Raw genomic sequence first — 18,232 nt, 5'->3', positions numbered from 1 at the left:
TAATTTTGCTTGTGCAATCTCATAAGCATATCATAAACTAAGAAATATGTTTTAAACTGTCTCCCACGCTCTTTTTTACTCAATCAACTGAAAACTAAGTAGACTAGAAAATGATGTCTCTAAAGGTGGTTTGATTAAATAGGAATCTGATTTTTATAGCTTATAGACATAAATAAGCAGCTGAAAACTCTGCTTTTCATATCAGTGAAAAGTATTGTTAAAATAATTACTCTTGTATAAAAGAATTCAGATAACTTTGCCAAGAGAAATGCTGTAGGTCTTAAGATTCTTTCATAATAAATGGAAAACAACAACAAAATAACTTGGAACACTCCTATAATTAGTTGCAGTAGCTTTTAAAGAGATGTTACTTTGCCCGGATCCTGTTCTTTGTTTAAATTTTGTTTGACAAGCATTTTTATAAATGATTAGAGGAGGTGGTTTCTGTTTCATTAATGAAGCTGATAATGGTTAAATACTAAAGTGGGGTAAACAGTTCAAAACCAGATCAAGAATGAAAGCCAATTATGTAGAAATGATCCAGCTGTACTAAATCTGATTTCCTTTTACTATTAAAAACCTCAAAAATGTTTTGAAACACTTGAAGACAAAAAAACAACCAAACCACCTACCATGTAACTTTATTTCTTACTGTTTTGTTTAGAATTGAAAGCCACATCTAGTTTAGTTTTCAAATCCAGTGAAACAGCTCCAAAACCACAAAATGGAATTTACTTGATCTTACCATAAAATGAAAATCAGTGCAACTTTAAGAGACAGCCTTTCTGTTTGCTCAGTATGAACCTCAACTATAGAGCCAGGCCTTTCTTGTTATTAAACAAGGTGAGGTGTGGTTCATGTGAGGTGAGGTTCATGTAACATAAAATTACCCATTTTAAAGTGAACATTCCAGTTGTATTTAGTACATTCAGTGCTGTGCAGCTACCACCTCTATCTAGTTCCAAATCATTTTCCTCACCCCAAGAGGAAAGCCCATGACCATTAAACTGTTACTTCCCATTCACCCCACCCCCAGCTGCTGGCAACTACCAATGTGTGTTCTGTCTCCATGGATTTACCTATTCTGGATATTTCATACAAATGGAAACATACAATATGTGACCTTTTGGGTTTACTTTCATTCGCTTAATAATGTTTTTGAGGTTCATCTATGTTGTAGCATATATCAGTATTTCATTTCTTTTTATGGCTTAATATTTCATTGCACGTTTATTTTTAATTATTTATTAATTTGTTTGTTTGTTTATTTTGCGCACCAGGCAGCATGCAGAACTTCCCCAACCAGGGATGGAACCCGTGCCCCCTGCAGTGGAAGTGCAGAGTCTTAACTACTGGACCACCAGGGAAGTCCTCATTGCATGTTTACACCACAATTTATTTATCCATTCAACTATTGATGGACATTTACATTGTTTACTTTTTTTTTTTTCCCCGCTACGCGGGCCTCTCACTGTTGTGCTCTCGCCCGTTGCGGAGCACAGGCTCCGGACACGCAGGCTCAGCGGCCATGGCTCACGGGCCTAGCCACTCTGCGGCATGTGGGATCTTCCTGGACCGGGGCACGAACCCGTGTCCCCTGCATCGGCAGGCGGAGTCTCAACCACTGCGCCACCAGGGAAGCCCCCATTGTTTACATTTTTGGCTCAAATGAATAGTGATGATATGAGCATGTATTTATTTGAGTATTCAATTCTTTTGGCTATGTACTTAGGAGTAGAATTACTTGGTCGTGTAGTAATGCTATGTTTAACTTTTTGAGGAATCACCAAATGATTTTCCACAACACTGAATCATTTTACGTTCCCATCAGCAATGTAGGAGGGTTCTGGTTTCTCCACCTGCTTGCCAACGCTTATTTTCTGTTTTTTAAAAAAATTATTATAGCTACCCTAGGGGTTGTGATGAGGTACCTCATTATGGTTTTGATTTGCATTTCCATGGTGATTAATGAAGTTCAGTATCCTTTCATGTGTTTGTTGGCCATTTGTACATCTTCTTTGGGGAAATGTCTAATCAAGTCCTTTGCCCATTTTTTTATTGAATTTTTTCTTTTTATTATTGATTTGTAAGAGTTCTTTATATATTCTGGATACTAGACCATTGACAGATATATGATTTGGAATATGTTTTCTACTATTCCATAGATTTTCTTTTCACCTTCTTGGTAATTTTCTTTGATGCACAAAAGTCTTTAATTCTGGTGAAGTCCAATTTATCTATATTTCTTTTGTTATGCATATTTTGGTTTCATATCTAAGAAACCATTTTTAAATCCAAGATCATGACAATTTACTCCTATGTTTTCTTGTAAGAGTTTTATGGTTTAACTCTTGATATTTAGGTTATGGGCCCATTTTGAGTTAATTTTTTGATATGGTATGAGGTAGGGGTGCAGCTTCATACTTTTGCAGGTGGATATTGAGATGTCCCAGCACTATTTTTTGAAGAGACTATTCTATCACCATTGAATGGTATTGGCACCCTGTCAAAAATCATAGATGTATGGCTTAAAGACTGGCTTTTAAATTCCTTCAAAACCAAGTGGACATTTCCATCTTACCACAGTGATTCTTAAAAATTTGATTCCAGACTAATGGGAGTGTGAGGATTTTCCAGGTGTTAGATATTCTGGACTCCAGGTTTAGTCCTTATAGTAGGATGTGGTAGTGAAGAATTCTGTAGTGGAAAGAGCATTCACTCTAGGCTGCCTAGTGTTTGATCACACCTCTGCCTTTAGTTGTCATTGACCTCAGGCAAATAATATTATCTGCTTTTATAGGACAATGTCTAGAAGTTCCTTAGTTGAATTAATCATTTTGGTGCTCATCGTTGGTATGTTGCCAAAAAAATGCAGTTATGCTTCTGAGCATTGTTCTTTTACTGCTATGACAACTGGTGGAGAAGGTGGCCCACTGGATCTTTTCTCCATGATAAAGAGTCTTGTACAAGAAAGAAGTTTGGTGTTTACGTTTTGATTGTACATGCTGTTTCCACCCTATACCTTCTACTTAGTGGTGTGGGCTCATACTAACTTATGAAAGCCAATTGTGTGCATCTCTTTCTAACTCTGTGTTCATGTGACATCATGTTGAGAGCTTAAAATTGGCCGTGCTAGGAGTATATACACCAGGGAAATTACTGAATTCTACAAATCAAGTTTGTTTGTTTGTTTTCCAGGGGGCTGGCTCACTAGCTCATTGCTGCTTCCACTCCTTCCTTGCCTTATTAATTTTTAATAACTCTTCAAGACTCAGGTTAAGTGAAATATCACTCCAGAAGTCTTCACTTGCTTCCTCAGGTCAAGTGTACCTCCTCTCTTCTTTCATAGAAACTAGTGCACAATTTTATTGCCTTTTCAAGGACTTTTTTGAGAATCAAATTCCACATCAGGATTCAATCCTAGAAGCAGAACCAGGGATTTTAAGGCATTTATTACAGGGAATAAGTTGATGCAATTGTGGAGGCTGGCTAGGTGAGTCTAAAGTCCAGGTGATCAGGAAGGGAAGATCACAAGCAGGTTAGAACCTATGGGCATGAGTTTTTTGGAGTCTTCCTTTTCATTCTCTTTCCTCCCTGCATCACTAGTCTCGCCCCTCCTCACAATGATCATTCTTATCATCTTACAAACATAGCCTACTACTTCATATTAAAAACAACGACAATAAAATAAAACAAAAAATATCCCTGGACCTTATAACCCAATCTAGATACCATCCTACTTCTCTGCTCCTCTTCACAGCTAAACTTCTGGCCAAATGAATAGAAAATGTTTCTATTCATTGCATTTTACTACCTCACCTCCCATTCACTCTTCAGTCCCCTGTAATCTGGTTTCAGTCTCACCACACCATTAAAACTGTTATTGTCGAGGTCATCATGGCAGGCACTTTTGATTGCTTAAACCATCCATTCTCAATCCCTCTTTCTTTTGTCCATTTTCACTGTAGAGGCTAGAAAACTTAAATTCTCACCTTCCCAGAGTTTCCCTTGCAGTTCAGGATGGCTGTGTTACACAGTTCTGACTAATGAGATGCAAAATAATTCCGAGGGAAGGGAAAGTTCTTCTACTCTTGATAAAGGGTCATATGTTGCTGGCACCACACCTTTGCTTTCCTTTCCCTCTGTCTTGTACATGAGTCCAGAACAATGACACCCACTTTCCAGCCATGAGGGACAGTCCAAGGGAAGCACAAATCAGCAGGCTCTGACAGTTGGCTCCCTAATGCTTTTAGCTGCTTACATCCAGGCTTTTTGTTGTGTGGGAAAAATAGCAGATTCCTATTTGGGGTTAAAATGGATTTTTTGTTTCTTGACTCTGAAATCAGTTTTAATTAATTCAATCATCAATTACTTTCATGCTGCTAAATTCAGTGGAAAAATTTTTTTCTTTATCATATTTAGCTTCTCTCAGTAGCATTCTACACTATAGAATACCTTCTCCATGAAACACATATCTCCCTTTATTTCCTTGATGCCTCTTTCTTTGTTTCTCTCTTACCTTTTTAGCTACTCAATCTATTTTGTGAGTTCACTTTTCCCAAAGCAATACTTAAATATTGGAGTTCCTCAAGGCTGTGTCCAACTACTTTTTTTCTTCTTAGGTGATCTTATATAGTTCAACAGCTTTAAATGCTATCAATTTCTTGAAAACTTCCAGATTATTACCTCCAGCCTTGACTTCTCTAAATTCCAGCCTCATGTATCTAATTCTTTGCTTGACATTCTAGATACTTCACAAACATTTTAATCTCACCATGTCCAAAGTTGAACTATCGCTTTCCCTTAAAAATCCATATCTATTCCGCTCTTACACATCCTAGCAAACTGTAATATAATCTGTCAACCAGAAACATGGGAGTAATCCATTATTCCTTATTCTCCATCATCCCTAATGTGGCAGGTACTCTGGGTTGGCTCACTTAGTGCCCATTGCAGTAAACTTCTCCCTGCTTTTCTCTACTTTAGAGACTGGAAAATAAAATATTAATTTCCTAGCCTCCCTTGCAAGCTGAGTGGCCAGTGACATAGTTTTAATCAAGGAGATATAGATGGATGTTTCTGGAAGTGCTTAACTTTCTGAATAAAGTCTCACTAAAGGAAAATTTTTGCAATTCTGTCCTTCTTACTGGAACTCATCTGTGGTACCTAGAAGTACAACATCCATTTGTGACCATATGGTTCAAAGTCATATGTTAATGATGAAGGAGCAAAGAATAGAAGGATCTTGAGACATTGGTGACATCAATAGAACTGCTAACTCTCAGACTTATTTTTGTATGGGGGAAGAAGGCCTCTACTTAAGTCATTATAGTAGGGTTTTCTGCTGTTTGTAGCCAAATGCAATTTCTGACTAACTGTCCAATCCATTAGCAAATCCTACAGATTATACAGCAAAATATATCTTGAAACTTCCCTCTTATCTCCTAGTCCACATCACTACCATCATCTTAGTCTAGGCTACCATCATCTCTCACCTGGAGTACTGTGATAGTCACCTTACTGGTTACCTCATTTATTTTCCTGCTCTCCTCCCATGTAGCATCAGAATTATATGAAAATAAAATTCACGCATATAGTAGTTTAGTTAGGAATAGAGAATTACCTCCACTTGATAAAGAGCATCTATAAAAATCTTAGCTAACATCACACTTAATGATGAAAAACTGAATGCTTTCTCCCTAAGATTGGAACAAGGGTAAGGATGTCTGCTTTCACCACTCTTACTAAACATAGTACTGGAAGTTCTAGACATTTTAATAAATGAAGAAATAGAAATAAAAGGCGTACAGTTGGGAAAGGAAGAAATAAAACTATTTCTACTTGCAGATGACATGATTGTCTACATAGAAAATTCCAAGGAATAGAAAAATCACTTTAGAGCTAATAAGTAAGTTCAGCAAGGTTGCAAGATACAAGATCAACAGAAAAATGCAGTTATATTTCTATAAACCAACAATGAAGTAACTAAAATGAAAAACAATACCATTTAAAATCACTCCAAAGAAAATGAAGTACTTAGGTATTTACTTAGCAAAACATGTACAGGGTTTGTATGCTGAAATAAATCAAAGACCACCTAAATAAATGAAGAGATATACCATGCTCATGGATTGGAAGGTTCAACATAGTAAAGATGTCAATTCTCTTCAAACTGATCAATAAGTTTAATACAATTCTTATAAAAATCCCAGCAATTTTTTTTGGTAGAAATAGACAAGCTTATTTTGAAATTTATATGAAAAAGCACAGGTCCTAGAATAACTAAGACAATCTTGACAAAAAAGGAGAAAGTGGGAAGATCCTTCCACTAAGCATTAAGTCTTTCTAGTTAGCTACAGCAGTCAAAATGGTGTGGCATGGTAGCGGTGGAGAGGTAGACACATAAATCAATTGACAGAATAGAGAACCCAAAAATATACCCACACAGGTATGCCCAACTGAATTTTGACAAGGTGCAAAAGCAATTCAACAGAGGAAGGATCACTTTTTCAACAAACAGTGCTGGAGCAATTGAACATCCATAGACAAAAACAAAACAAAACAAAACCTTAACTTAAACTTCACATCTTATAAAAATATTAACTAACAATGAATCCTAGACTTAAATGTAAAACTTAAAATATGAAACTTTTAGAAAACTATATAGAAGAAAATCTTCGGGATCTAGAGCTAGGTGAAGAGTTCTTAGACTTAACACTATAAGTACAATCTGTAAAAGGATAAATTGATAAATCATCCTTCATCAAAATTAAAAACTTTTGCTCTGCAAAACTGGACAGTTACATGTAAAAGAATGAAATTAGAACACTTCCTAACACCACACACAAAAATAAACTCAAAATGGATTAAAGGAAAGGCTTAAATGTAAAGCCAGACACTATAGAATATTAGGGGAAAACATAGGAGGAACACTTTTTGACATAAATCACAAGATCCTTTTTGACCCACCTCCTAAAGAAATGGAAATAAAAACAAAAATAAATAAATGGGACCTAATGAAACTTCAAAGCTTTTGCGCAGCAAAGGAAACCATAAACATGATGAAAAAAAACCCCTCAGAACGGCAGAAAATATTTGCAAATGAAGCAACTGACAAAGGATTAATCTCCAAAACATACAAGCAGCTCATGCAGCTCAATATCAAAGAAACAAACAACCCAATCCAAAAATGGGCAGAAGACCTAAATAGACATTTCTCCGAAGAAGATATACAGACTGCCAACAAACACATGAAAGGATGCTCAACATCACTGATTCTTAGAGAAATGCAAATCAAAGCTACAATGAGGTATCACCTCACACTGGTCAGAATGGCCATCATCAAAAATCTACAAACAACAAATGCTGGAGATGGGGTGAAGAAAAGGGAACCCTCTTGCATTGTTGGTGGGAATGTAAATTGATACAGCCACTATGGAGAACAGTATGGAGGTTCCCTGAAAAAGTAAAAATAGAACTACCATATGACCCAGCAATCCCACTACTGGGCATATACCCTGAGAAAACCATAATTCAAAAAGGGTCATGTACCACAATGTTCACTGCAGCAATATTTACAATAGCCAGGGCATGGAAGCAACCTAAGTGTCCATTGACAGATGAATGGATAAAGAAGATGTGGCACATATATACAATGGAATATTACTCAGCCATAAAAAGAAACGAAATTGAGTTATTTGTAGTGAGGTGGATGGACCTAGAGACTGTCACACAGAGTGAAGTAAGTCAGAAAGAGAAAAACAAATACCATATGCTAACACATATATATGGAATTTAAAAAAAAAATGGTTCTGAAGATCCTAGGGACAGGACAGGAATAAAGACGCAGAATTAGAGAATGGACTTGAAGACACGGGGAGGGGGAAGGGTAAGCAGGAACGAAGTGAGAGAGTGGCATGGACATATACACACAGACAAATGTAAAATAGATAGCTAGTGGGAAGCAGCCACATAGCACAGGGAGATCATCTCGGTGCTTTGTGACAACCTAGAGGGGTGGGATAGGGAGGGTGGGAGGGAGACGCAAGAGGGAGGGGATATGGGGATATATGTATATGTATAGCTGATTCATTTTGCTGTGCAGTAGAAACTAACACAACAATGTAAAGCAATTATACTCCAGTAAAGATGTTAAATAAACAAAACAAAACAAAACAAAACAAAGGCCAAAAAAACTTTTGCTCTGCAAAAGACCCTGTAAAGAGGATGCAAAGACACACTACAGATTAGGAGAAATGTTTGCAAACCACATATGCAACAAAAGACTAGTATCTAAAATATATAAACAACCCTCAAAACTCAACAATAAGAAGATAAACAATTCTATTAGAAAATAGGGAGAAGACATGAACAGACACTTCCCCAAAGAGGATATACAGATGGCAAAAAAAAAAAAAAACTGTGAAAAGATGTTCAGGAGACCTCCCTGGTGGTCCAGTGGTAAAGAATCCACCTTCCAATGCAAGGGATGCAGGTTCGATCCCTGGTTGGGAAACTAAGATCCCACATGCCGTGGGGCAAGTAAGCCCACATGCCACAACCACTGAGCTTGTGTGCCTCAACAAGAGAGCCCAAATGCCGCAAACTACAGAGCCCACGTGCCACGACTACAGAAAAGACTGAGTGCCGCAACTAGAGAGAAACCTGAGCGCTGCAACGAAGAGACCACATGCCATAACGAAAAGATCCTGTATGCCTCAACAAAGATCCCGTATGCCACAACTAAGACCCGAAGCAGCCAAAAAAAAAAAAGGAAAATAAATAAATAAAATAAATAAATATTAAAAAAAGATGTTCAGTATGATTAGCCATGAGGGAAACACAAATGAAAACCACAAGATATCACTATCCATCTATCAGAAAGGCTAAAATTAAAAATAGTAACAATATCAAATTCTGGAAGAGATGGAAAGAAATTGGTTCACTCATACATTCCTAGTAGAAATATAAAATTATACAGTTATTTGGGAAAAGTTTTGCAGTTTCTTATAAAATACACAATTATCATAAAACTAGAAATTATACTTTTGGGCATTTACTCCAGAGAAATGAAAACTTATGTTCACACATAAATCTGTACATGAGTGTTCATAGCAACTTTATGTGCAGTAGCAGAAAATGGAATTAACCCATGTGCCCTTCCAAAGGTATTTAATATTTAAACTGTGGTACGCCCAGAACCATAGACTACTACTCAACAATGAAAATGAGTGGTTTTTTGATCTACACAACAACTTGGATTAACCTCCAGGGAATTATGCTGAGGAATAAAAGGTTACACAATGTATGATCAATTGTATAACATTTTGAAAAGGCAAATTTTTAGAAATGGAGGACATATTAGTGGTTGCCAGAGGTTAGGAATGGGGAGAGGGAAGAAGGAAGTGAGTGTGGTTAAAACAGGGTGACACGAGGGATTGTGATATGGGAACTATTCAGTATCTTGACTCTGTGATGGCTACATGAACCTACAAGTGATAAAATTGTACAGAATTTAATTCACATACATAAATAAGCAGAGGTAAAATTGCGGAACTCTGAATAAGGTGGTTTTTATCAATGTCCATATACTGGTTTTGATATTGTACCACAATTTTGCAAAATGTTACCATTGGGGGAAACTAGATTAAGCACATGATCTCTCCGTATTATTTCTTAAAACTGCAAGGTAATCTACAATTGTCTCAATAAAAATGTCAATTAAAAACAAAACAACAAAATAAAGCAAAACAAAAAATATACTTCAGATTATGTGTCTTTTCTGCTTAAAATCCTTTAATGATTTCCTGTTATACCCAGAATAAAATTCGGACTTCTCTCTAAGGCTCTTACAACCTGGTTTTATTTTCTCTCCAGTCTCATCTTGTTCTATTCCTGTCTTCTGTCACCATTCACTACACTGACCTTCTTTTGGTGTTACACAAGCCAACACAGAGCAGTGTGTTGTTCCTTCTAAAACATTCATCCCTCAGCTCTTCCTGTGGCTGGCTTTTTGTCATCCTTTAGGTCTTGTCTTGGATGTCACTTTCTCATAGAGCCTTCCCTAATGATGCTCCTAATTATACAGCAAACAAGTGGGTTAGATTTGTAACTCTTTAGATTATTTGTTACTGATAATGTAATGATAATATTTATTTTAAATGGCATGTATCTATAAATATAGGCCACCTGTGTATTGAGTGCCAGTATTAAAAGAATAAATTTCAAGAAATTTCCTCATTTATGCATATTAAGGGATATCAGTGAACCATGTGATTACAAGTAGAATGCTCGGTTGCCAGTAGCCTGTGTAAAATTTGAAAAATATAAATCTGCTTTCCTTATTTTAAAATATCAAGATATATTTGCACATATCTTTAAGTACCTTGGAATGAGCACTATGCTAATGCCACAGTAAGTCTAGAGTATTATTATAAACCAGGGAAGTACATGTAAAAATTTGTAGCTGTAAAGTTCTGGATGAATCTTTTTTTGTTGTTTTTTTTTTTGTCTGCGGCCACACAGCTTGCAGGATCTTAGTTCCCGACCAGGGATTGAACCTGGTTCACCACAGTGAAAGCGTCAAATTCTAACCACTAGACTGCCAGGGAATTCCCAAATCATTTTTTGTAAAACTAAACAAGGAAGCTGATTGTCAATGAATTGTAGTATCTCAGATATAGTTGGGATGGAACTGAGGGTATGTGTGGTCAAGATGATATGAATAAGTGAAAAGTTTGAATCATTGAGCATTCGAAATTGTATTTTTTAAATACAGAAGCTAATAATTCTGCTTATAAACAGAGGTTAAAATTGGGAATTATCTAAGCAATAAAATTGTATACATTATCCCTGATGTTTGAATACTAATAGTGAAAGGATTAAAGTTCTTTAAAAAATATGTTCTCTTAAGAAACAAATGTTCCAGATAAATATTTAGAAGTTAAACATTGCTTTTAAAAGATATCAAGTACTATATGTTTGTTTTGCTATTTTTTTCTTTCATGTAGTTGTTTTGCTATTTTTCAGTGTAAGGTTGCTAGTAGAGAGTACCTCTTTTAAGACATAATCTGTAGTCTATTTTTGGAATATTTTAGAATCAACACAAATGAATTATAATGGCATGACTGTTATTCTTTGGTTAACCAATTAAAATTCACAGATAACAGAGCCTCTTATTTAAAAAGTAAACAAAACTCCATGTGACATGACTTGCAGATTTTATCATGAATTCTGCTCTGTAGTAGATGAAGACCCTTGAAGAATTCATCATCAGTATTATAGTTTGAAGTCAGAAACTGGAGGTGGACAAGATCAGATGCCAGGAAAGGTAGAGGTGCATACTGAGGCTATGCCATGTTTACATGCAAGTGGAACTGGGCAGGACTGAGACAAGAGCATAGTGTCAGATAAGAAAAGTCAGTCATCAGGTCAGAGATGGTGTAACCAGGAGAATGGGGTTTAGTGGTAGAAAACGCATTTGTAAACTTGCCTCTGTAGAAATGCCTTAAAGGAATAAGACTCTGAGCCTGGTATTATCTAACAGACTTTATTTATGTGACATTAAAAAAGTCATAATGAAATTATTTATATATCCTGTTCAACTGCTTGGATTTTCATTGAGTTTCATCTCTGCTACTAACTAGCTATGAGAACTTGAACAAGGAGTAGTATCTATTTGTGTTGAAGTTTTTCTTAGCCAAAAACTTGAGAGAGTTGGATTAGATGATTTGTATACATCTAACATTGCAGCAATCTATGAATTATTACACATTACTAATTGGTTTAACAAATTCCCTTTTTTATGGGTAATGAAAAGATAAACTTCAAGTTGAATTGTTACAGCACCTGTATTAGTGGAGTTTGAATTTAATGAAGGGTTTTTTTCCTTCCTGTATATATTACTTGGTAGTTTGTAGAGACCCAATGTTTTGTAATCAGAATGGAAGAATGTCAAATTCAATCATGAAAACAAAGTATGTATTAAATAAACAATAAGGAACTCTGGGAGAGTGTGACCTGAAGGTCCCAAAGGCTTCTATCCCTGATGATCTGGTTATTATTTGATTTATGTCAGCTTGTAACTGCCCTTGCTTTGACCCGAGAGGATTGTGTGGGAAGTTTGTCTCTGAGATAGAGCTGAAGCATTGCTCTGCAGAGTGTCTAGAGCCTAAATGTATGCAGAGTGCCCTTATTTCCACTCCTTGATAAATAGAGAAAAGGCTCAGTTGCTCCAGATGGAAAGTTAAAGTCATTGCTAAATCTATCTATACTCATTCTGTGAGGAAAAGGACAATCTCTAGTAATATCATTGAACTGTGAGTATTTTGTTCTCTCTAAAATAAGAAAAATGTATTTTATACTGTCTAAATTAAATATGAATGCTAATTTTGTTGACAACTCACTTCATTATTAAACTGTAAGGTATTAATAAATTAGAGGGTATTTTTTGAGATCTTTAGTTTCCACTAACATTAACTTAATTTTTGCAAGGTAAGACAATTGTAGTTACTATGATAGTCAAGCTATAAAAAGCATTTTCCCCTTGAAAATAAGAAATTTAATTAAGTAGATTACACAATAATTTGGTTCTTTCCTAAAGAATGACAAGATAATTTTAGACTATGGTTGGACTTGACATTTGATGTGATAAGTCACTTCACAGTAATGTTTATTGTTATATTTTAAAAATTAAACTCATTTTTAAATCAAGAACTTATTGATAAAATATTTTATTTTTTGAAGCAATAGGTAATATGTAAATTAAAACCACTTGAAATAAATTCTGATAAAGAGATATTCAGGGAATTATACTTTTGTTGAAAATTTTATGATGATATAATTATGAAAATTACGTCAGATTGTGGAAATAGACACACAAATATTTCTATGCTTCTGAAGTATCTAAAATATCACTTTCATAGTCATGAATTTTCTAAATACTTAATCTATTTTCTTTCTGTTTTATGCTGTGAAAAGTACTTAACATATTAATTACTTTTTTCATATAAAACTATGTATGGATTATATGATTAGATTTATAAGAAATGTGTAGAATAGGCATATCCATAAAAACAGAAAGTTGCTTAGTGGTTGTCAGGGATTGGGGGAGGAGGGGATGAGGTGCCATGCTTACAGGTATGGGGGGATCATTTTGGGGTGACAAAAATGCTCTGGAATTAGATGATGGTAATAGCTGCACACTCTGAATATTCTAAAAACCACTGAACTGTACAGTGAATTTAAGAGAATGAATATGATGTTATGTAAATTACATCTTGATAAAGCTGTATAATAAAAGCATGAGAAGACTTCACAGTGTAAAGTCCTCCCTGTATTCAAAAGTTAAAGGACAGATAATTATGGAGGAATCAAGAAGCCTTAATTTGTGTTATTATTCAAATATATTCTTTTCATTTTTTCTGGTTCCAATAAGCTCAGAGAATTCTGGCTCAAAGAAGCACTACCATAAAAAACCTTTTTATAATTATGCATTATATAGCACTATCACTCATTTTTTAGTAGATACTACTATGAAAACTAAAAATTTTTTTTTGCAAAACAATATACTTTTCAATTATGTCAATAAGCAATGCATTATTCATGATTCAAATGACATATATTGCAAGAGTAAAAATGTGAAAACTGTGAAATTCTTTAACATATAGATATAGTTCTCAGTAATCAATATGTTTTTCCTGTTAAGGTTTTAGACATGAAGAGTTACCAAGAACAATTCATGGTTAAAGCAGAGGAGACGCAAATCCATTTGTGCAATTACACATCTTTTCAGTAAAATAGCTATCATAATCTGTGAAAAATATGGTTTTTGATAAAGTTATATTTGTTAAAGAAAAACATAGACTTTACGCAGGCCAAATTGATCCTCTTGACAAAATCTCCTCTCTTAACTAAGTTATTTTCTCTTTAAATAAATATTTACTAGGAAGGTAATGAAACAGAATCATTCCAAGACCACGGTAATTTTTCTCTTTACTTTAATAGGATAGGAAGTTTTTGATTACATACCTCTCTCTATGTTATTAATAATTTGTTTTTAAACTAATTTTATAAGCATATTATTTCTGAAAATTTTGTTTTACCATGCATACATATTATAATACTTCTGTTAGACATTTAGAAGTCTGAAGAAAAATTTAATTAGTGAACATTTTATGTAGAAAATAATGCAACTATTACTATAAGCATATAAAGGAGAGAAATATTTCATATTTTAAAAGGAATATTTTAATCAATGGCCTATTTATGTTTGTGTCCCATATAGGCCCTGGATTATAACTACAAGCATACCTCATTTTACTGCACTTTGCTTTGCTGCGCTTTGCAGATACTGGGTTTTTTTACCAATTGAAGTTTTGTGGTGACCCTACACTGAGCAAGTCTAGTGGCACCATTTTTTCCAAAAGCAGTTAGCTCACTTTGTGTCTCTGTGTCACATTTTGGTAATTTTCTTAATATTTCAAACGTTTTCATTATTATTATATTTGTTATGGTAATCTGTGATCATTGATTTCTGATGTTACCATTGTAATTGTTTTGGGGCACCATGAACTCACACCCATATAAAGTGAACTTAATCGATAAATGCTGCGTGTGCTGGCTGCTCCACTAACTGCCTGGTTCCCATCTCTCCCCTTCTCCTTAGGCCTCGCTATTCTCTGAGGCACAACTATATTGAAATTAGGCCACTGAATAACCCTACAATGACCTCTAAGTGCTCAAGTGAAAGGAAGAGTCTCATGTCTCTCACTTCAAATCAAAAGCTAGAAATGATTATGCATAGTGAGGAAGGCATGTTAAAAGCTGTGATAGGTCAAAAGCTAGGCCTCTTATGCCAAGCAGTTAGCCAAGCTGTGAGTGCAAAGGAAACGTTCTTGAAGGAAATTAAAGGTGATTCCCCAGTGAACACACAAATGATAAGAAAGTGGAACAACCCTATTGCTGATATGGAGAAAGTTTTAGTGGTCTGGATGGAAGATCAAACCAGCCACAACATTCCTTCAAGCCAAAGCCTAATCCAGAGCAAGGCCCTAACTCTCTTCAATTTTATGAAGGCTGAGATTGATGAGGAAGCTTCAGGAGAAAAGTTTGAAGCTAGCAGAGGTGGGTTAATGATGTTTAAGGAAAGAAGCCATCTCCATAATGTAAAAGTGCAAGGTGAGGCAGCAAGTGCTGATGAAGAAGCTGCAGCGTGTTATCCAGAAGACATACCTAAGTAATGAATGAAGGTGGCTACACTAAACAACAAATGTACATGAAATAACCTTACACTGGAAGAAAATGCCATCTAGGACTTCCATAGCTAGAGAGGAGAAGTCAATGCCTGGCTTCAAAGCTTCAAAGGAAAGGCTGACTCTCCTGTTAGGGGCTAATACAGCTGGTGACTAGAAGTTGTAGCCAATGTTCAGTTACTATTCTGAAAATCCTAGGGCCCTAAAGAATTATGCTAAGTCTACTCTGCCTGTGCTCTATAAATGGAAAAACAAAGTCTGGATGACAGCACATCTGTTTACAACATGGTTTACTGAATATTTTAAATCCACTGTTGAAACGTACTGCTCAGAAAAAAAGATTCTTTTTAGAATATTACCGCTCATTGACAATGCACCTGGTCACCCAAGAGTTCTAATGGAGATGTATAGTAAGTTTAATGTTGTTTTTATGCATGCTAACACAACATCCATTCTACAGCCCATGGCTTTTGACTTTCAAGTCTTATTATTTAAGAAATATATTTTGTAAGGCTATAGCTGCTGCAGCTAGTGATTCCTCTGATGGATCTGGACCAAGTAACTTGAAAATCTTCTGGTAAGGATTCACCATTTTAGATGCCATTAAGAACATTCAGGGATTTCCCTAGCTGTCCAGTGGTTAAAACTCCACTCTTCCACTGCAGGGGGCACAGGTTCGATCCCTACTTGGGGAACAAAGATCCCACATGCTATGCGTTGAGGCCAAAAACAAAAAAAAACACACACACACCTTAAAAAAAAAAGAACATTCGTGATTCCTAGGAAGAGGTGAAAATATCAACATTAACAGGAGTTCGGAAGAAGTTGATCCCAACCCTTATAGATGACTTTGAGGGGTTCAAGACTTCAGTGGAGGAAGTAACTGCAGCTGTGGTGAAAATAGCAAGAGAATTAGAATTAGAAGTCAAGCGTGAATATGTGACTGAATCGCTGCAATCTCATGATGAAATGTGAATGGATGAGGAGTTGCTTCTTATGGATGAGAAAAGAAAGTGGTTTCTTGAGATGGAATCTATCCCTGGTGAAGATGCTATGAAGGTTGTTGAAATGACAACAAAGGATTTAGAATAGTAAATAAACTTAGTTGATAAAGCACAGGCAGGGTTTGAAAGACTGATTTCAATTTTGAAAGAAGTTCTACTGTGGGTAAACTGCTATGAAACAGCAGTGCATGCTACAGAGAAATTGTTCATGAAAGGAAGAGTCAATTGATGAGGGAAACTTCATAGTTTCATAACTTCATCTTCAGCAGCCACCACCCTGATCAGTCAGCAGCCGACAACACTGAGGCAAGACCCTCCACCAGCAAAAAGATTATGACTTGCTAAAGGCTCAGATAATGATTACTTTTTTTAGCAATAAAGTATTTTTAACAAGGTAGTTTTTAAAAAGACATAATGCTATTGCATGTTTAGTAGACTACAGGATAAAATAAACATAACTTTTAATATGCACTGGGAAATAAAAAAATGTATGTGACTTGCTTTATTGTGATATTTGCTTAATTTTGGTGGTCTGGAACCAATCCCGCAGTATCTCTGAGGTATGCCTGTAGTCCATAAACTGATAAAGACATTTCTGCTTTAGACAATATTTTGGGGCATTTATTTATCAATATTGGAAGGACTTGGTTTGAGAACATTGTTATTTATGATATGAACCCTGACAGCAGCATTGTTATAAGATACTTCTGTATGTATTTGCCAGGATATTACCGGTTTTGTTTTAATGTGCTACCTCTAATTTATTCTATATTATTTCTTAGATGAAATCTTGCTCAGCAAAAAAAAGGAATACCAAATACTTTTTAATTTTCAGATATTTATTTAATATTATATGAAGCCTAATGCTAAAAGCAGGAATTTTAAAGGAAGGGTGAGTAACAACTTCAAGTTTTCACATTCATTTGGGATTTTCTAAAATCAAATCGAGACTCAAAAGAGAAGTTTGGAAAAAACTAAACAGGATTATTACTAAAGAGTATGGCACAAATTAAACCGATAGCACTTAGAATTCTTTTCATATGGAGAGCCGATTAACCTGTTGTAATACTGATCCTATTGATTTTAGTCCTTACTTTTCAAGGAAAACTTCATTTTGAAAGTGCACTTATTTGGGGGCACCACTTTTGTTTCATCTGTTCCATTCAGCACTTGTTCTACATGACTGTCAGAGAGTGGGAGATTTAAGTACTTTTAAAGGAACCTAGAGCCTATTAAATAATACAGGAGACAAATTTCAGAGATACTACTATTTTAATCATCTTCACGAATGTAGAAAGCTTTGCCATGACCTCATCACATGAGAAATAAATCTAAGTAAAAGATTTTTCAATATAATCTCAGAAGTTTGTCATATATATCTTTTGGTATGTTTCAAAACCCATTTTCTTCTTTTTCGGTTCTTTTAAAAGGTGAAAACAGTCTTTACCTTCGAATAGACAGGATAAAGCTATAAAATATCATGGACTCTAGAGTGACCTTTATTTTCTTTTAATAATTTCCAATTTCTTTAACTGTGATTTCCTGTTTAAGTCTATTCAAAGATGCATTCTTTTTGGAGTTCCTACCTAGGAAATAACAAAAATAGGTTTTTTTCCCATAAGGGATCGACCTAGATTTTGAATAATTTTCCCTCATAATAGCTTATGATTTTTAGTCTTTACTATTAAAAATAAAACACTTTTTCAGTAATCAAAAAACTATTTTCATTGGTCACGCAGAACCAAAATTAATGTTTTAATGCTTAGCATATCACAGTGCTATGAAAAATATTTACAAAGAACTTAGAAGATTAAATAAAGTGCTACGAAAGCCATTCTTTTCCTATTCTTTAATTTCCTTCATGAAAAAGTGTAATTTTTCTTCCTAATTCACCTAAATTGAGAACACTCAGATCTAGCGCAACTATTAGAATAATAATTATACAACTCGGTTATTAAGTCAAGAACTGTACTGGAT

General features: G+C 35.1%; 1 pseudogene; it reads left to right on the top strand.

Annotated features, from left to right (window-relative positions):
• The first annotated feature begins 14,723 nt into the window (after positions 1-14,723).
• LOC138842843 (tigger transposable element-derived protein 1-like) lies at positions 14,724-16,604 on the top strand (annotated as a pseudogene).
• The last annotated feature ends 1,628 nt before the right edge of the window (positions 16,605-18,232 follow it).

This window comes from Globicephala melas, chromosome 1, assembly GCF_963455315.2.
Source record: "Globicephala melas chromosome 1, mGloMel1.2, whole genome shotgun sequence".
In the NCBI taxonomy this organism is placed as follows: Eukaryota; Metazoa; Chordata; class Mammalia; order Artiodactyla; family Delphinidae; genus Globicephala; species Globicephala melas.
The sequence above is the reverse complement of the archived record's forward strand: the minus strand, read 5'-3'. Positions and strand labels throughout refer to the sequence as shown.